General features: G+C 36.7%; 1 long non-coding RNA gene across 1 annotated transcript; it reads right to left on the minus strand.

Annotated features, from left to right (window-relative positions):
• Positions 1–14,528: 14,528 nt before the first annotated feature.
• On the minus strand, positions 14,529–21,871 carry LOC144377828 (uncharacterized). Its single transcript, XR_013439006.1, has 2 exons — positions 20,635–21,871; positions 14,529–16,661 (listed from the first exon to the last, which is right to left on the minus strand). It is a non-coding gene; the product is annotated as an uncharacterized LOC144377828 (long non-coding RNA).
• Between the last annotated feature and the right edge of the window lie 84 nt (positions 21,872–21,955).

The raw sequence follows: 21,955 nt of genomic DNA on the forward strand, positions 1-21,955 counted from the left end.
CAAGCATAACCAGCGTTAAGTTTTCAGAGAACATTGTGCCATAAATAGTTACTTACAATTTTTTATATGAAGACATGGAAATTCCAAGAGATTAAATATCTTTAAGGAATATAATAATTCATTATTTAATTTTGTATTTTTACACAACATATACTAGAAAGAAATACAATAATGAAGAATTTAAAGTCTTTGTTTCAATTAATTTTCCATACTATAAGAGCTAAATATATTGAGAATTGCAGATGGGTGAGCCCAAAATATTAGGATACATTTATCAGATGCTTACTGAAGCAGCAATAATAGTTAATTTTATACAATCTTGACTTTTCCAAATGCATTTTTTAGTATTTCATGCAATGAGATAGTGAATACACATAAAGCACCTTTGCTCTATATCAAAGTATGATGATTATCTCAAACAAAAGTATTTATGTGATTCTTTGTGCTAGACTAGCTGGGGTTTTTTCTCCTTTTTTTTACCATTTCACTTGAAAGAGTGATAGAAAAACTTCAGTTATTCAAATTTAGGCTTTTAGACAGCATTTTTAAAAATATTTTTTTAGTTGTTGATAGACCTTTATTTTATTTATTTATATGCAGTGCTGAGAATCAAACCCAGTGCCTCACACATGCCAGGCCAGTGCCCTACCACTGAACCCCAGCCCCAGACTTTGGATAGAATTTTTTTTCTTTTATTTGTAAGTTATTATTCACCTCATTAAAAAGAATCCACTTAAAGCACAGCCATTGTAGAACTAACATCCTTGATGGTTTTTTTTTAATTTTTAAGTTACATTAAGGGGCTGAGGTTATGGCTTAGCGGTACAGCACTCGCCTAGCAAGTGTGAGGCCCTGGGTTCGATCCTCAGCACCATCTAAAAAATAAATAAATAAAACAAAGGTATTGTGTCCAATTAAAACTAAAAAATAAATATTCTTTTAAAAGTTACATTAAGTATACTTCAAATTTCCTTAATGACAGGTATTTTTCATCAATTGTATTCCCATATCACACACTTTGGGACATTTTCTTGAAGATGAATAAACTAAGGTGTTACGGTTTAGATGTGATCTCCCCGGAAAGCTCACATGTGAGACAATGCAAGAAGGTCTGGAGAAGAAATGATTGGGTTATAACCTTAGCCCAATCAGTGAGTTAATCCCTAATGGAATTAACTAAAGTTATAGGGTGTGACTGGAAGAGGTGGGAATTGGGGCTTGGTTTGGTGTATATATTTGAATCTGGAGAGTGGAGTCTTTCTCTCTGCTTTCTGATCATGCATGATGTGAGCTGCTTCCCTCCACCTCACTCTTCTGCCTTGATATCCTGCCTCACCTTGAACTCCAACATTTCTAAAGTGAGCATTGTCAATGCCCATGTGCTTCCCAAGCTGTGAGACTACATTACTGCATGGGAGTTGTGCCAGCAGAGTACTCAGGACTTGATTTGTTGAAGCTCAGAACCAAACACCCCCTCTTTAGTGTAGACCTGCTGGTGCTGCCCCACGACTTCCACCAAAGCTCATGTAAGAATTTGAGTCCTTAAAGAATGAAGAAAGCCTGTCTTTAGGAAAAAATAATAAAATGGAAACTACAAGAAAAATATAAATCCTACTCATTTTCAGTAGCAAGAGAAAACACATTAGCTACAGAGAACCAAGATAAAGATAACGGCTGCTGTTTCATCAGAAAGAATACAAGCAGAAAGATGTTGAAATAACACCTATGAAGCACATAAAACAAGAAACCTACTAGCTTTACTGATGAATATATTTATTCTTTACCAATGAATATATTTTTTTAAAAAAGGCAAAATAAGGACTTTTTCAGACACAAACTAGCTGAAATATAGCATCACTATAAAAAGTATTTCAGATTTTTTTAAACACAAAGATAGAAAATTACATGAATTAGAAACCTAGATCTATACAAAAAATGAAGAACATTGGAAGTGATAACTACACATACAAGCATATTAGTTTTCTTTTTCTGTTGTAACAAATTACCACAAACTTGTTTAACAAGGTTTAAACAATAGAACCAAGAGTCAACTCATTAGAACAAAAGATGCTCCTAACACCTAGAAATGTCCAAAGAATTTAGGAGCTCTGTGTTACACATTGCTATCACTCAAGAATTTATAAAGGTTTTAGGAACAGTGGGTCAGGAAAAAAAGTCAGAAACTATACACTTTTCTGAAATGCTTGGAATGTAAAATGTCTCAGATTTCAGAGCTTTCTCAGATTTTAAAATATTTGTGTATACTTCACTGATTGAGTACTTCTAATCCAAAAATATAAATCTAAAATGTCTCAAGTTTGAATGTCATATCAGTGCTCAAATGGTTTTGAATTTTAGATTTTGCATTTTCTAGTTAGGGATGCTTGACCTCTATTAGAACAAAAAAATTTCTCTGAACACCCATCTATGAGGGGGTTAGGTGCCCTATCTCAGGAACTAAAAGCAGAGACCAAACACATATTTCTTGGTATAGCACAATATTACATTACAAATACCTATACTGAAAACTATAAAACATTTCTAATAGAAATTTTTTAAATGACCCACATAAATGAAGAGAGATACCATGTTCATGTACAGGAAGACCCAATATTGTTAAGATATGGATTCTCTCCAGATTGATATGCAGTATGAATGGAATTACAATCAAAATCCCAGTAAACTTCTTATAGAAATTGACAACTGGATCCTAAATTTCATATGAAAATGAAAATGACTAAACCAACTTTGAAAAATAAGAACAAAGCTGAAAAATAAGACTATTTGACTCAAGACTGCTCTTTAGGCTTCAGGAATCAAGACATTATGATACTGGTATAAAAATGGACAGCTAGATCATTGGAACAGGAAGTTCTGAAATAGACCTATATACATGGTCAATAGATTTTTACAAAGGTACAAAGACAATTGAGCAAAGATAGACTTTTTAACAATTTGTCTAGGACAACTCAATAGCCATAAACAAACAAAAAATAAATAATATAAAACCTGAATTTTTATTTCATTCCTCACACCATACAAGAAAAACCCCAAATGGATCATAGACCTAACATTAAACCTAAAACAATAAAACTCAAAAGAAAACAGGAGGGCTGGGGATGTGGCTCAATTGGTAGCACACTCGCCTGGCATACCTGGGGCCCAGGTTCGATCCTCAGCACCACATACAAACAAAGATGTTGTGTCCGCCGAGAACTAAAAAATAAATATTAAAAATTCTCTCTCTCTCTCTCTCTCTCTCTTCTCTCTCTCTCTCTCTCTCTCTCTCTCTCTCTCTCTCTCTCCTCTCTCACTCTTTTTTAAAAAAATAAAGAAAAGAAAACAGGAAAATATGAATTTGTACTAGACAAATTTTATTAGATATGATAACAAAAGTATTACCCATTAAAAAAAACTGATAGACTCCAAAATTTTAAACTTTTACTCTTCAAAAAACTATTCATAATATAAGAAGACAAGCTGGAGACCAGGAGAAAAATATAGGACTTTTACAAGTATAATGAACTCTCAATACTCTACAATAAAACCAAATAAAAATGTACAAAGATTTGAATAGGAACCAAACAACACATAAAATGGAAAACAATACTATACTTAGCATCAATAGTTAAAAGAGAAATGCTAATTTAAAAATCATACAGTGTGGAGATTCCTCAGAAAATTTGGAACCACCATTTGACCCAGCTATCCCACTTCTCAGTTTATAGCCAAAGGACTTAAAATCAGCATATTATAGTGATGTAGCCCCATCAGTGTTTAAAACAGCTCAATTCACAATAGCTAAACTATAGAACCAAACTAGATATCCTTCAACAGGTGAATGGATTAAAAAAATGTGATATATAATAATAATAATAATTATTATTATTATTATTATTATTATTATTATTATTATTATTATTATTATTCAGCCTTAAAGAAGAATGAAATTATGGCATTTGCTAGTAAACAAATGGAGCTGGAGAATATCATGCTAAGCAAAATAAGCCAATCCCCCAAAAATCAATAGCCAAATGTTTTCTTGGATATGCAGATGCTAATTCACAATGGGGGTTGGCTAGGGAAGAACAGAGTTACTTTAGATTAGGCAGAGGGAAGTGAAGGAAGGCGAGGGGGGTTATAGGAGTAGGAAGGTAGTAGAATGAATCAGACATTATTACCCTATGTACACGTATAACTATATGATCCATGTGACTCTACATCACATACAACCAAAAGAATGAGAAATTTGGGGCTGGGATTGTGGCTCAGTGGTAGAGTGCTCACCTAGCATGTGGGAGGCTCTGGGTTCGATCCTCAGCACCACATAAAAATAAAATAAAGATATTGTGTCCAACTACAACTAAAAAAAAATATTAAAAAAAGAATGAGAAATTATACTCCATTATATATGATTGATCAAAGTGCATTCTACTGTCATGTATAACTAATTAAAACAATTAGATGGAAAACAGTACATGAAAAGTCTTAGCATCAATGGTTAATAGAGAAATGCTAATTTAAAAATTAAATTTAAATTAATTTAACTTAAATTTAAATTTCTAAAAATTTAAAAATTAATTAAAACAATTAGTTATACATGACAGTATTAAAAAATCACATTGAGATACATCCTTATAAAACTGAACTTCTTACACACACTACGGGTAAGATTGTAAAATGGTACAATCACTTTGGAAAACAATTTACCAGTTTCTTAAAAAGTTAAGAACATACCTACTGGGCTGGGGCTGTGGCTCAGTGGTAGAGCACTTGCTTAGCATGCATGAGACACTGGGTTTGATTCTCAGCATCATATAAAAATAATAAATAGAGGTTTTGTGTCTATCCACAACTTAAAAAAATTTTTAAAAGAATGCACCTACCACATTATCCAGTCATTGTGTCTCTAGCCATTTAGCCAATAATAATGAAAGTACATGTCCATACAAAGATGTATACATGAATGTTCATAGTAGCTTTATTTATAATGGTCCAAAACTGAATACAACCTAAATGTCCATCAATAAATGAATGGATAAACAAATTATGGAGTATTCATACAATGAGCTACTATTCCAATGAAGAGAAAATGAGCTACTACTATACACATAACATGGAAATCCAAAAATAATTATTCTGAAAGAAATAAGAAAAAATTTTAAAGACACCCAGTACACTGGGGCTAGGGATATGGCACAGTGGGAGAATGTTTGACTAGCATACGTGAAGCCCTCAGTTTGATCTCCAGCACTACAGAAACAAAACCAAAAGTAAAAATAAAAACAACAAAAAAGACTCATATAGCATACTGTATAATTTAATTTATATAAACTCCAAGCACATGTAAACCAATCAAAAGTGATATAAAACACTCAGGAATGGGGACCTGCCAGAGGAATAGAAAGGGGAAAATATAAAGGGAGACAAGGAAAATCTGGGGGGGTGAAGGCTATTTTATTATCTTCAAGTGGTGATGTTTTCTCGGGTTTCATATGTCAAAACTAACCGCATTGTACATTTTAAAACATGTATCTTTTATTATCAATTAAAGCTCAATAAAGTCATTAAGAAAAAAATGAAGGGGAAATCGGACAGGGAAAAACATATGTTAGAACAACATCAGAGGAAAAAGAATGATGAAGGCTGGGGGCAGTGGTGCCCATCTGTAATCCCAGTTACTCAGGAGACTCAGGAAGGCCAGTCTCAGCAACCTAGTGAGACCTCACCTCAAAAACAAACAATAAGAAGTACTGAGGATACAGCCCAGTGTAGAGCTGTCCTCAGTAGCACAGAAGAAAAAAAAAAGAGAGAAGAATGTATAATTGAGGTTGTTAATCATAATGCATATGCAGATTGCTACATATTACTCTGTATAGTATGATATTTCTACTTCTATGATTTACATTCAATTTTTTTTCCTCATTTTGGTAACACAGCATAGTGCATCTGGTAAATTTGTCCTAGGAAATATCAGATCTAGGATATATTTATACCTACTACTATTCTTTTTCTTTTGATAATGGGGATTGAACCCAGGGCCTCATGAATGTTACTTCTCAACTTAGCTATAAGGACCCAAAGTGGAACTTACCCATTTGAAAAATTTTTCAGGTCAACTACTCTACTGGAACTTATCAACATCGTTAATACATATTTTTGAGGATCCATCAGGTTTAAGATGTTTATTTGAGATTAAAAAAAAAGAGAAGTAATAGATACATTTCATATCCTAGAGAAGTTTATAGGCTATTCAAATGAGAAAGGAAATGCACTTAAGTTTAGAAGTTATGTGCATTGCTGATGGGAATTTGGCTATCAAAAATTTTGACACTATTTGCAAACTCCTTATGTTTGTTTCCTATTGCTATTGTAACAAATTACCACAAACTTAGTGATGCAAATTACCAAATGCATTATCTTATAGCTGAGGAGGTTAGAGTTCCAAAATCAGTCTCACTGGGCTAAAGTCTGTGTCAGAGAGCTGGTTACTTCTGGAGGCTCTAGCCTGTTCAGTTTCTAGAAGCTGGGTCATTCTTTGACTCAGGGTTTCATCCTTGAAACTAACCAACCTCTTTCTTCCATAGTGAAACCTCATAATACTATTTTTCTGCCTCCTTTTTTTCCCTTTATTTGTTCTTTATAGTTAAAATGACAGTTGAATGTATTTTGATATATTATACATACATGGAGTATGACTTCCCATTCTTGTGGTTTTTCATGATGTGGAGTTACACTAGTCATATATTTTCATATAAAAACACAGGAAAGTTAGATCTGATTCATCCTACTGTCTTTCCCATTCCCATTCCTCCTCCCTTCCTCCCATTTCTTCCTGTCTAATCTGGTGAACCTCTTCTCCTTGATCCCTTCACTTATTGTGAGTCAACACCTACATAGCAGAGAGAACATTCAGTCTTTGGTTTGGGGGGACTGGCTTATTTCACTCAGTGTGACAGTCTCTAGCTGCATCCATTTCCTGGAAAATGCCATAACTTCATTCTTCTGTATGGCTGAGTAATATTCCATTGTATATGTACCACATTTTTTTAATCCATTGATCTGTTGAAGGGCACCTAGGTTGGTTCCATAGATTAGCTATTGTGAATTGAGCTGCTATAAATATTGAAGTGGCTGTGACACTATATTATGCTGATGTTAAGTCCCTTGGGCATATACTGAGAAGTGAGAAAACTGGGTCAAATAGTAGTTCCATTTCAAGTTTTCTGATGAATTGCCATACTGCTTTCCAGAGTGGTTATACCAATTTGCAATTTCACAAGAAATGAGTGAGTATATCTTTTTCCTCACATCTTCACCAACATTTATTGTCACTTGTATTCCTGATAATTGCCATTCTGACTGGAGTGAGATAAAATCTCAGTGTAGTTTTAATTTGCATTTCTCTAATTGCTAGTGATGTTGAACATTTTTTCATGTATATGTTGACCATTCATATTTCTTCTGTGAAGTGTCTGTTCAGTTCCTTTGCCCATTTTTTAATTGGGTTATTTGTGGGGGTTTGATTTTAAATTTTTTGAGTTCTTTATATATCCTGTAGATTAATGCTCTCTCTGAAGTGAAGTGGCAAAGATTTTTCTCACATTCTGTAGGCTCTCTACTCACATTCTTGATTATTTCCTTTGCTATGAAGAAGCTTTTTAGTTTGATACCATCCCATACATTGATTCTTGCTTTTACTTCTTGTGTTTTGGGAGTCTTTTTGAGGAATTTAGTTCCCAAGCCAACATGATGGAGAATTGGGCCTACATTTTCTTCTAGTATGTGCAGGGTCTCTGGTCTAATGCCTAGGTCTTTGGTCCACTTTGAGTTTTGTGCCAGATAAGAGATAGGGGTTAAATTTCATTTTGCTACATATTGATTTCTGGTTTTCCTAGTATCTTTGTTGAAGAGGCTATCTTTTCTCCAATGGGTGTTTATGGTGCCTTTGTCTAGTATTCAATAACTGTATTTATATGGGTTTGTCTCTGTGTTTTCAATTCTGTTCCAGTGGGCTTCATGTCTGTTTTTGTGTTAATATCATGCTGTTTTTGTTACTATAGCTTTGTTGTATAACTTAAAGTCTCATAGTATGATGCCAGACCTCCTGCTTCACTTTTCTTGCTAAGGATTGTTTTGGCTATTCTCACCCTCTTATTTTTCCAAATGACTGCTATTTCTATTTCTATGAACAACATCATTAGAATATTAATAGGAATTTCATAAAATCTGTATAGTGCTTTTGGTAGTATGGCCATTTTGACAATATTTATTCTGCCTATGCAAGAACATGGAAGATTGTCAAGTGTGATGGCACATGCCTGTAATCTCAGCATTTCAGGAGACTAAGGCAGGGGGATCATGAGTTCAAAGCCAGCCTGAGCAAAAACAAGGTGCTCAGCAACTCAGTGAGACCCTGTTTCTAAATAAAATACAAAACAGGTCTGGGGATGTGGTTCAGAGTTTGAGTGCCCTTTGAGTCCAATCCCTGGTATCCCCCCAAAAAAAGAACAGGGGAGATATTTCCATCTTCTAAGATCTTGTTCAACTTCTTTCCTTAGTGTTCTGTAATTTTCATTGTAGATGTCTTTCACCTCTTTTGTTCAATTGATTTCCAGAATTTTTTTTTATTTGGAGACTATCATGAATGGGATAGTTTTCTTAATTTCTCTTTCAGTTGATTCATCAGTGCTGTATAGAGACACAATTGATTTATGGGTGTTGATTATATATCCTGCTACTTTGCTGAATTCATTTATGAGTACAAGAAGTTTTCTGGTGGAGTTTTGGGGTTTCTTTTTTCTTTTTTTTTTATTGGTTGTTCAAAACCTTACAAAGTTCTTGACATATCATATTTCATACATTAGCTTCAAGTGGGTTATGAACTCCCATTTTTACCCCAAATACAGATTGCAGAATTACATCCGTTACACATCCACATTTTTACATAATGCCATACTAGTGACTGTTGTGTTCTGCTACCTTTCCTATCCTCTACTATCCTCCCTCCCCTCCCCTCCCATCTTCTCTCTCTACCCCATCTACTGTAATTCATTTCTCTCCTTGTTTATTTTCCCATTCCCCTCACAACCTCTTATATGTAATTTTGTATAACAATGAGGGTCTCCCTCCATTTCCATGCAATTTCCCTTTTCTCTCCCTTTCCCTCCCACCTCATGTCTCTGTTTAATGTTAATCTTTTCTTCCTGCACTTCCTCCCTGCTCTATTCTTAGTTGCTCTCATTATATCAAAGAAGACATTTGGTATTTGTTTTTTAGGGATTGGCTAGCTTCACTAAGCATAATCTGCTCTAGTGCCATCCATTTCCCTGCGAATTCCATGATTTTGTCATTTTTTAGTGCTGCGTAATACTCCATGGTGTATAGATGCCACATTTTTTTAATCCATTCATCTATTGAAGGGCATCTGGGTTGGTTCCACAGTCTAGCTATTGTGAATTGTGCTGCTATGAACATCGATGTGGCAGTATCCCTGTAGTACACTCTTTTAAGGTCTTCAGGGAATAGTCTGAGAAGGGCAATAGCTGGGTCAAATGGTGGTTCCATTCCCAGCTTTCCCAGGAATCTCCATATTGCTTTCCAAATTGGCCGCACCAATTTGCAGTCCCACCAGCAATGTACAAGAGTACCCTTTTCCCCACATCCTTGCCAGCACTTGTTGTTGTTTGACTTCATAATGGCTGCCAATCTTACTGGAGTGAGATGGTATCTTAGGGTGGTTTTGATTTGCATTTCTCTGACTGCTAGAGATGGTGAGCATTTTTTCATGTACTTGTTGATTGATTGTATGTCCTCCTCTGAGAAGTATCTGTTTAGGTCCTTGGCCCATTTGTTGATTGGGTTATTTGTTATCTTATTGTCTAATTTTTTGAGTTCTTTGTATACTCTGGATATTAGGGCTGTATCTGAAGTGTGAGGAGTAAAAATTTATTCCCATAATGTAGGCTCCCTATTTACCTCTCTTATTGTTTCTCTTGCTGTGAAAAAACTTTTTAGTTTAAGTAAGTCCCATTTGTTGATTCTTGCTATTAACTCTTGTGCTATGGGTGCCCTATTAAGGAATTTGGAGCCCAACCCCACAATATGTAGATCGGAACCAACTTTTTCTTCTATCAGACGCAGAGTCTCTGATTTGATATCAAGCTCCTTGATCCATTTTGAGTTAACTTTTGTGCATGGTGAGAGGAGGGGATTCAATTTCATTTTGTTGCATATGGATTTCCAGTTTTCCCAACACCATTTGTTGAAGATGCTATCCTTCCTCCATTGCATGTTTTTTAGTCCCTTTATCAAATATAAGATAGTTGTAACTTTGTGGATTAGTCTCTGTGTCCTCTATTCTGTACCATCGGTCCACCCACCTGTTTTGGTACCAGTACCATGCTGTTTTTGTTACTATTGCTCTGTAATATAGTTTGAAATCTGGTATCGCTATACCGCCTGATTCACACTTCCTGCTTAGAATTGCTTTTGCTATTCTGGGTCTTTTATTTTTCCATATGAATTTCATGATTGCTTTATCTATTTCTACAAGCAATGCCATTGGGATTTTGATTGGCATTGCATTAAACCTATAGAGAACTTTTGGTAATATTGCCATTTTGATGATGTTAGTTCTGCCTATCCATGAACAGGGTATATTTTTCCATCTTCTAAGATCTTCTTCTACTTCTCTCTTTAGTGTTCTGTGGTTTTCATTGTATAAATCTTTCACGTCTTTTGTTAGGTTGATTCCCAAGTATTTTATTTTTTTTTTTGAGGATATTGTGAATGGAGTGTTTTTTCCTCATTTCTGTTTCAGAAGTTTTGTTGCTGATATACAGAAATGCCTTTGATTTATGCGTGTTGATTTTATATCCTGCCACTTTGCTGAATTCATTTATTAGTTCTAGTAGTTTCTTTGTAGACCCTTTTGGGTCTTCTAGGTATAGAATCATGTCATCCACAAATAGTGATAGATGCAAAAATCCTTAATAAAATTCTGGCGAATCAGATACAAAGTGACACCATTTTTGAAAACCCAGTTTCTACCTCAAGGCCTGTCCAGAGGAAGGGGGTGTGACCCTTGTCCTTGAAAAAACCTACAGAGCACTCCTAGGCAGATAGTCACCCTGCTGAGTTGTTTGTTTGTAAATAATGGGAGAGATCTGCAGGCCAGGAGTCCCTGACTCAGTTAGGCTAGGTGAGGACCCATAGCAACTCCCTAGCAACCACCAATCAGCATGAGACAGGTAAAATACCTGGGATGCCAGATGACCCCCCAGTAGTCTCAGTGGTTGATAACATGTTAGGAAACCATGTATTTTAGCACATACAACCCTCGCGCCTTAAACCAATCAGTTCAAACAATCCCCCTCTTATACTAACCAATCACCCCTACACAATTTGTTCCCACCAGTGAATGTGCTAATGTTAAAAGTTGTTGTTTGACTTTCCCATGGTATGGAATGATTTGCTGTGTGATGTTGTGACACATAGAGTATTTCCCCAAAACCTATAAAATCTCACTGAACAAGGGACCGGGACTCACTCCCTGGGACCACTGCTTCAGAAATGGTTGTTGAGTCCAAGCTTGAGCTTACAATAAAGATTCTTGTGAGATTGCATCGGATTCAGCTCCTGGAGATCTACTGGGGTCCATGAATCTGGCATTACACTAAGCTCCCAGCAGAATCAGCCATTAAGCTCCACTTACAACAACCTAAAGCATTTCCAGCTTGCACTGCTAATCATCTCAAAATTCCTCCATCAATTCCAAAAAGCTCAAAAAGCTTCTTAACCACACTGTCAAGTTAGGCACAGTAATGACCCCACTTCTCAATACCAATTTCTGTTTTAGTCACCTTTTTTGCTGCTGTAACTAAAGGACCCAACCAGAACAATTACAGAGGAGAAAAAGTTTATTTAGCGCTCATGGTTTCAGAGGTCTTAGTCCATAGAAGGCCAGCTCCATTCCTTGGTGCTCAAGATGAGGCATCATGGCAGAAGAGTGTGGCAGAGAGAAGCAGGGAGAGAGAGTCTCCATTTGCCTGATACAAATATATGTATCCCAAAGCCATGCCGTCAATTCCCACCTCCTCCAGCCCCATCCCATCTGCCTCCAGTTACCACTCAGTTAATCCCATCAGGAGATTATTTTACTGATTGGGTTAAGACTCTCACAACCCAATCATTTTCTCCTCTGAACCTTCTTGCATTGAATCATGTGAGCTTTTGGGCATCTTGCATCCAAACCATAATACCATCCTTAAATTTCTTTCTTTTGTCTAATTGCTGTGGCTAGAGTTTCCAGAACTCTGTTGAATAGAAGTGGTAAAAGAGGGCACCCCTGTCTTGTTCCAGTTTCTGGAAGAAATACTTTCAAATTTTCTCCATTTAGAATGATGTTGGTCTTGGGTTTAGCATTTATAGCTTTTACAATGTTGAAGTAAGTTTCTACTATACCTATTTTTTCTAGTGTTTTGAAAATGAATGGATGCTGTACTTTGTCAAATTTGGCTTCCCTCTTATAAATACTCTTGTGATTACATTGAGCCCACCTGGATAATCCAAGATAATTCTCCCCACTTCAAGGTCCTTAACTTGATCCTGCCATCAAAGTATTTTTTAACTATGTTAGTATATTCATAGTTTCTGGGAATTAGGACCTGGATATCTTTGAGAGTCAAAAATTTAGCCTGACACATTTATTTATTTATTTAGTACTGAAAATTGAACCTGGGTGCTTTACCACTGAGCCATATCCCTAGTCCTTTTTAAATATTTTTTTATTTAGAGACAGGGTCTCACTGAGTTGCCTAGGGTCTCACTAAATTGCTCATGCTGGCTTTGAACTCATGATCCTCCTGCCTCAGCCTCCCAAGACACTGGGGTTACAAGCATAATCCACCATGCCTGGAATCCTGCCAAATTTTTTTTTTTACCCAGAAGTTCTGTTATTAAGTGTTTACTCTAGAGGAAATGTGAACAGGGATTCAGCTATAACGATAGTCACATGAAGTATGCATTACTGACTTTATTCTGGAAGAAAAAAATTTTTCAGCATTAATTAAAAAAACTAAAGCATTTATTCTTTTATCTCTCTAATTATGGATCCTCAAATAAAAGTAGTGCCAGTAATTCAAATATTAGTTATTAACATTAGAATACAATAAGGTTTGGGATTTGGATGGGAACAATTTTATGTGAAGGATAATGTGTATTACAGGGTGCAGAAATGGAGGCAACAAAGAAAGTAGGCTGAAATTCCTTTTATTCCCCTCTGTATTTTTCATCATTATAATTCCAAATCGGAGTTAACATCAAACTTGTCTCTGGAAAGATGGATGATACTATCATTAAGAAAACTGTCTTTATTTCCAGATACGACAATTCCATTCTATTAACCAATCATGCCTGAGATTGCCCAAGCATGCAAGTCTGAACAGGCTTGCTTGAGACTGTTGTGGAATTTCTGAATGTCTATTTGGAGGCATTAGACTTCTAACAGCACTGAATTTAAGAGCAAAGCAGATCAGTGAAATATAATACTTGAATGTTACTAGTAAGTAACTTGGAATTCTCAATAGACATTCTGGGAATTCAGAGTCCTCTGAGTAATATATGAATCATAAGGAAGAAATCTGTTATTTTTATGCCTCTTATTTACACCACACTTCTTCCTTCTCTACTAATTTCCAGGACTTTCCCTTCATTCTTCAGTGGCTCAATTGGTTTTCACATATTTCATTTCTACTAATATGTTGCCTTTACGTCCCTTAACTTTCTCAACTTCCACCCCATGCCATCCTCTGGCAAGTTTGGTCACACCTAAGAGCTGTTATCATTTAAAACTGAAATTCCTCTCTGACCACAACCTCCTCTTCCTGCCCTTTTCATTTCCTCACTGTGCTGAATCTGCTCTTTGTCTACATTATTATCTTTAGTTCCTTAGTCCTGATCAGTACAGGGTGAGCATCACCAGCCAAGGCAAAGGATCTTAATATTTTGTGTTCTGTTCAGACCTGTCTTGACCAAATGCATGATTTTGATTATGTTTTTAAGGAACATAGTATAGCTCCTTCAATAGAAATTTAAAGATGTATTAACATGGGAAAACTCAAGGCTAAACGTAGTTTCTTTATGAACAGTTTTTCATTGCTGGGATAATATCCAGGACTTTATGCACACTAGCAAGAGCTCTGCTACTCTGAATGGACTGGATTCTAGGTTTGCTGTATACACATGACACTGAGACTTAAATTCATTATTTTCCTTAGTTAGATTTGTGTGTGTATGTGTGCACACGTGCGCATGCATGTGATGTTGAGGATTGAGCCCAGGGCCTTGAACGTGCCAGGCAAGTGCTCTACCACTGAGCTATACTACCAGCCCAATTCACTATTTTTCAATCTCCATATTTTTTTTTGGCTTTGTTTGTTCTTTATGTATGTGAGAACATTATTCTCTAATTTTATTAGAACTTATATTCTGGTAACACACTAGGATAGAATACATGGAAAGTATACTTTCTGAGTCCCAAAATGTCTTTATTTTTCCCTTGTTTGGGGATGACATTTTGGATAGATATGAAATTGTAAATACAATTGGTTTCCCCTCTTTCATTTGAAGGAAATGCTCCATTGTCTTATGACAATCCTTGTTGCTGATGAAGGATCTGACACTATTCTGATTCTCATTCCTCAATAATTGCCCTATACTTTCACTGGAAGTTTTCAAGATCTTTCCTTTATGTTTGATGTTCTGAAATTTCACAATGATAGGATAAGACACTCGTCCTTTTTCTATTAATTTTGAAGGGCACTTGGGATGCCCTTTCAAGTGGGAAATTCTTTTCACTTTTGAAAAAATATACTTTTTTTTGGTGATATCCTCTTTATCTTCTCTAATGTCTCTGTAGTTCATCTTACTGATATAAAACCTATTTCTCTTATCTTTTCCCTCATATAACTCCTACTTTGCTACCTTTGGTTTTTTGTTCTGTTTTCTGTGAAATTTTAAAAAAATTTTTTTTAGTTATTGATGGACCTTTACTTATTTATTTATATGCAGTGCTGAGAATCAAACCCAATGCTTCACCCATGCTAGGCAAGAGCTTGACCCAGCCCTGTTTTCTGTGAAATTTATTCATTTTGCCTTCCAAACTTTATTCTGAATATTTTGGCAAACTGTCTTTAATTTCCAGGCTCCTTATTTTTTTCTGAATGTTTCTCATAGCATCTGGTGTTGTTTTATGGTTGCTGCGTTTTCTCAAATCTCTGTGTAAAAAGTATTGTTGCTTAAAGTACTTATCTCTACTCTGAATTTTTATTTGGGGGTCTGTATTTCTGTTTATTTATCTTGCTATTACTCATGTTGCAAAATTTCCTACAATTTCTGGGAATCCTTGATAGCATATTTGTATTTAAGAATGACATGTTAAATACACAATTTAGGAGTTGGGACCTGTTGCCTGGAAGACAGGTTAGCTGTTGTTGCAGGACTTTCAAATGTCAGAGTGCCAAGACCTTTGCTATTGGGCCATTTGATTTCTCTGGAAAAGGACATGAAGTTATAACTGCTTGTTGGGAATAGGTGCTCAGTTGCCTGAAATTCTAGGAATGGAGGAGGGGTTTATGGAGGTTTCATTTTCAATTAATGCTTATTTTTAGCTCCACATTACTTTCCCATGTTTTCTCATTCAACCAGATACATAAGGGTCCTAAGCCTCTCTTGAGTCTTTGGCTATATGTGCTTTTACATGTATTTTAGGCTGTGGCCTCCTAATCCTATTTTATCTTCATCTCCGCCCCACATTTCTATTTTTTATCTTCCAGCTATTCACCAATGTTGTTTCTGCTGATGGCCCACTTTGTGTCTTCACAATAATTAAATTTATTTCACTATCAGGGTGGCAGAGGGAGATACATTTATGTGGCTTAGTCTCCACATAAAACAGGACATTTCCATTTTTTCCCTAATTCTTTGCACTCTAGTTCTACCAAAGTAATTCCACTTAAACTTCTTATTTTTTTAATGTTTAGTTTTTAGTTGTAGTTGGACACAATACCTTTATTTATTTATTTTTATGTGGTACTGATAATAGAACCCAGGGCCTCGTACATGCTAGGTGAGCACTCTACCACTGAGCCACAACCCGAGCCCTCCACTTAAACTTCTTGAAAATATTCCTAGCACACATATTTTTCACCTGTTCCTTCCCCCTAAATCAGGTTTGCCTTGCACCATGAAAGGATAAAGTTTGTTGCCCTAGAGAAAACAGTTGAGCCTTCAACAAAGTAGTCAGAAAGACAGAGAGCAGAGGATATTGAGGAAGTTCCCACAAGACATGAAATGGAAGTAGCACATATTTTGGAGAAGTCAGACTTTGAGAAAAGTCTGGTCCCAGTTTGGAGTAAGAGATCGTAGTGTTAAAAAGCTGGTGAAATCCCCAACAACTGTTGAACAGGAATTTTGTCTCACTTCCCTTGGTACTTTTGGAAGTCATCTTTGTAGGGAGCCTCTGCATCTTCAGGGAGAGGCACAGCAAGAGAGGTGCAGTGGTATAGTTGATTTAGGCAGCTGGGTTTGCAATGGTGTTTCTAAGTATGCTTAGCTCCCATGTGGTGCAGAAATGATGCAGGTGTTTTTCAACTTGGGACCTGTAATAACAGCCATGGGTAAAGTTTTACTGGGTTCTCAAAACAAACAAACAAAAGCCCTAACAACAATAACTAACTGTAAGCCAAAGTAAAAGCTAATAATTGCAAAAAATAGTTGATGACAAAGTGGCAAGTGGAAAACAATAGTTTCTAGGGCCAGAGAGTCCAAGATAGAGAAAAACTTACCAAGACAGACAGTTGAAGTCAAAAGCCAACACTGCCAAGAGTAAGAATCATCCTAGCCAACCATTAGGATTTCAGAAGACCTTTAAATTCAGGCAACATCTGAATGATATTACATAGTTTTGTATTAGTACAATGAAATACCCAAGACAACTAATCTATAAAAAGAAAAGATTTAGCTCACAATTTTGGAGGTTCAAAGGCTAGTACCTGCATTAACTCAGTTCTAGGTTCAAAGGCTAGTACCTGCATTAACTCATCATCTATGGATGATGGCATATTTTGGTAGCATTACACACTAGCTCCCACATCTCCAGCCAGAAGGGAATGGAGTGAGAGAGGAGGACAGAATGAACAAGTTGGGGTCCCATAATTCAAGGGCATGACCTCAATGACCAAAGGACCTCCAACTAGGCCTCATCTCCTAATGGCTCCACTGCATCCCAGTAGCACTACTCCGAGGACCAAGTCTTTAATCATGGACCTTTGGGGACAGCCAAACCAATATCCAAACCACAGCAAGTATATAGAAATATATATATTAGGAACACCAAATCTTGGCACTTAAGGTCTTTTGATCAGATTTATGACACTGATTTGTTACTTAGGGAATGATTCATCAGACCTTAAAGGAGTCTAAAAACCCAACTTAACTGCTAATGTTAAGCAATTACATATTGAGAGCAGTGTACACATTCTACATCTTTATCCTTCATAGGAAAATACAGAAGTTTCTATCTAAAGGACACTCAATAATTTATACTTCCAGATTTCAAGAGCAAAACCATGAAGGCTTAACAAGCTACAGATTTTGGAATAATTATTACTTCTTCCTGAGACAGACTGTTTATCTTGTTACATGACCAAGAAGAGAGAGGAATATTCTTTCTCTCTTTCTTCCTCTTCCTCGACAATTCCTTAGTAAGAGGCTCCCTATATAGGTTATTTCCTTTTTGATTATTTCTTGAACAATCCTTCACTGGATAATTTACCCTTGAAAAATTTTACATGTTTCTTGCAAGAGGAAATCAAAATACTGTAAAGAACTTTACTCTCCGAAAATAAGTTTGGCATGAAAGATTATTTTAATGATAATGATTTTATAAAATGGTGGTATTTTAATACTTTAATAATTTTTAATGAAAAGAATAAAAACTTTTAAAGAAATGAAATCACCTATAGCCTGTTATCCTACGAGGGTAACTTTTCATTTTTGCATATTTCCTCTGTCTGTATGGCACAAACCTATAGGGCTAAAAGGTATTTAAAAATCAAATGGTTTTTTATAACTATAACACTCTAATTATTTAAAAAATTAAATGGTTCCATTTCTTAATTTTCAGATGAGAAAACTGAGACCCAGAAAGCTATGAGTTCAGCCCAGGGTCATACCTTATTATCTCCTCTAAAAGCAATTTAAATGGTAAATTAATAAAAAATAGTTGTTAATAAAATATTACTCCCTAATTGCCATTTTTCTCCACTGAGAATGCAACTGGAAGGGGGAAAATAAGCCTATTATGCAATACAATATCACCATTATCAGAGGCAATGTCTGGAGAATTTCAGCTGCAAAATCTGGATGTCTAAATAAAAATTCCTCAAATCTAGGAAGTTTTAAAAAACAAATGGGAATTCAAAGGCTTTAGATCTTAGGATTTGGATTCAAAGTTCATGTATTTGCTCTACACTGCTACTGCTGCCACCGCCTGCAGATTGTTGATTCTGGAGTGCACCCTTCTTGATAAAAAGGCAAATTATATGTCTTAAAGAGGCACCTAATTGAGGCTTTCTCTCCCACTGTAATTCAAAGAATTGAAATAGCATTGAGAAGGGGAGTGCTTTGTAGGGAATGTGGATGGCTTTCAAAACAACTGTGTTACAAACAGTTTAGATTCACATTAGTGGAATTCCTAATGTGCTACAGCAGAAAAAGGCCTAAAATGGGAATAAAAAAACCACAGTTCTGATAGTAGTCTGCCACTAACCAGGAAGGTAGGGACAAGTGTTTTCGTCAGCTTTTTCATCATTGTGACCAAAAGATCTGACAAGAAAAACGGAGGAGGAAAAGTTTTTTGTTTTTTGTTTTTCTTTTTGCTCACAGTTTCAGAGTTCTCAGTCCACAGACTCCATAGCTCTGGGTGAGGCATCATGGCAGAAGGACATGGTAGAAGAAAGCACGTCAGGACACAGCGAGCAGGAAGCAGAGACAGAGAGCTCTGCTCACCTGGGACAAATTATAAATCCTAAAAGCACATCACCAGTGACCCACCTCCTCCAGTCCTTTCTACCTACCTATAGTTACCTCTCAGTTAATCCATATCAATGGATTAATCTATTGATTAGGTTACAACTTTCACATTCCAACCATTCCATCTCTGAACAATTCTTGCATTGTCTCACACAAATCTAAACTATAAAAGCAAGATGTTTATTTTTCAAATTTTGTTGATAAAATGAGATTAGTGTAGGTGATCTCAGAGTTCTTACCCAGCTATAAAATTCTATGATTCTTTTCTCCATAAATGGGAAAGATACCCTGTATTTCAGTCCCTGGGAAACCCCAGGTGTGAATAGTTGTCTTTATTAACAAGGCTCTAATATTCTTTTGTTCTCATCTGAGGTAAGCCCTGGACAGAAACCTGGCCCTTCTTTGGCACCCTGTCCTTCACCTCCCACCTTCATACCCTACCTGTAACAAAACCCCATTGTTTTTTATGTTTCATCACTGTATCTTCTCCATCCACTCTACCAACACTTCAGTACTCGTTGTTTTATCTGAACAATAAGTGACCACTTTTCTACAGTTCATCTTAAATTATAATATGCTGCTATTGGTCTCTGTTTTGTTTATTAAGATTTACATACCCATTGCAGTGATCCTTGATTTCTCTTACTCTCATACTCCATAATCTGTCAGCAAAACCTATTGGTTTTCTCTTCAAAATATGTCAAAAATATGACCCTATTTCCACTGTTAAGCCAGGTCCACACAACAATAACAGATCTCCTTGCTTTTGCCCTATCTCCATTTAGTCTACTCTCAACATAATCCAATGCGATCAAATTAAAACATTAAGCCACATCATGTCACTTCTCTGTTCAACGTGAAATCCCTTACCTACAAAGTCTTAGGTGACATACTTATTGTTACCAATCTAATTCCATTTTCCACTATGCTCCCTGTTATGGTTTGGGTCTGGAATGTCTCCCAAAGCTCGTTTTGAAAATATGATCCCCAGTAAAGAAAGGTTCAGAGCTGGGGCTTTTAGGAAATGGTGGATTATGAGGCCTATAACCTCATCAGTGGATTAATCTATTTGATGGATTAGTAATTTGAAGACTACTGGGTGGTAATTGTTGGCAGGTGGGGCATGGCTGGAAAAGTAGATCACTGCGGTGTATCTTTAAAAAAATTTTTTAGATGCTGATGAACTTTTATTTTATTCACTTATTTATATGCCATGCTGAGAACTGAACACAGTGCCTCACACATGCCAGGCAAGTGCTCTGCCACTGAGCCACGACCCCAGCCCTATGGTATATCTTTGAGGATTTATTTCTTGTCTCTGGCTTCTCTGTCTCCACATGCTTCTAGGCTGCCAAGAGCTGAGCAGATTTCCCTACCATGCTTTTCTGCCATGATGTTTCTGCCTTGGAGCCTGCTGACCATAGAATGAACCTCTGAAACTGTGAGCCCAAAGAAATCTTTCCTCAAGTTGTATTTTGGTCACAGATACAGAAAAGCTAATACCTCCCTGCCTCTGTTAGGCTGCTCAGACCCTCTTACCATTCCTCCAGTATGTTAGAAACAGGACCATTTGTGGTGGTTTCACATTTGCTTTTTTTCCTGCAATGGAATACTTTTTGTCCAGAAAGCTGAATGGCCAATTACATTGTCACTTAACACCGCCGCCATCATTTTCTCAGGAGCTGTCTGTGGCCATTCTGTCATCCTTTCTAAAAGCCCTCGATTTTATTTTCACCTCAGCTTTATCACTATCTAACATACAGCATGTTTTGCTTGTTTCTTTCTTCTTATTGTCTCTCTTCCTCAGAGATAGAGACTTTTGTCTGTTTTATTGTTATGTCCTAAGAATCCAGAACAGTGCCTTGCATAGTGAGTGCTCAATAAATATTTGTTATTGAACTGTAGAAGATCTGTACCAAGCAAAGCATAATATCATGCAAAGATGGAGACAGACACTAGATAAAATGTTTGGTAATGGCAAAACAAAATTTGACCATCCATCTTCTTAACCTTGTGTAATAAACTCCGTGCCTTTTGTTTTGATGTATTCTACCTTTCTTGCCAAATGCTTTAAATGTTAAAAAAAAAAAAATCTTCATTAGTAAAGCCTTAATTTGGTCATTAGGGAATGAATTCCATCTTATTTTCCAAATGTTATCTTGTGCACTTTACTAAGTTATAGAGAACAAAACAGGTAGGGTCTATTATTTTAGATAGAAAATTCCAAGTTCTAGCCGTTGGTGCTCAAAGTACTCAAAATTCTAAGGTTATAATATATAACATCAAGAGGAAAAATGCGACAATTATTTGTGATAATGAAAAAAAATAATATGCTGAAACTATCTTGAATAAGAAGTAGTAGGAACTTCATTCCCCCCGCCCCCGCCGCTTTTTTCCTTTATCAGAAAGTTGCGGGGGGGGTGGGGGGGGCACACGGAAGAGGTTCGATTTATGTCGGCTTAATTAATGTTGATTGGATTGTTTTCCCCCAAAAAAGGCATTTAGATTATTTGGTGGAGCAAATCCACGCAATCCTGCGTTTCTGTGGACCTGAGAGTGTCCGCCGGGAAACTCCGGGAGGGACGTCCTCACTCAAGGAAGAAGACAATGGGAAGACTTCTGCGGGCGTCGCCGCCTGGGTTAAAGTCCCAAGAGAAAACTCTGTTGAGGGGGGCTCCACGGTACGAGGGCGCGACGCCCTCCGCGCTCGGTCCGAAAGGCTTCGGCCCTCGTCCTCCCGCTTGGCGGGACCTTCTTGCGCTGGGGAGCGCGCACAGCCACCGCTCCTGGCGGTAGGCGGTGGGCCTGGCCCGTTAGCTGCGAGCGCCGCCCTCAAGTCCTACAGCTGCGCCGCGCCCCG

Source organism: Ictidomys tridecemlineatus, chromosome 5 (genome assembly GCF_052094955.1).
Source record: "Ictidomys tridecemlineatus isolate mIctTri1 chromosome 5, mIctTri1.hap1, whole genome shotgun sequence".
Lineage (NCBI taxonomy): Eukaryota > Metazoa > Chordata > Mammalia > Rodentia > Sciuridae > Ictidomys > Ictidomys tridecemlineatus.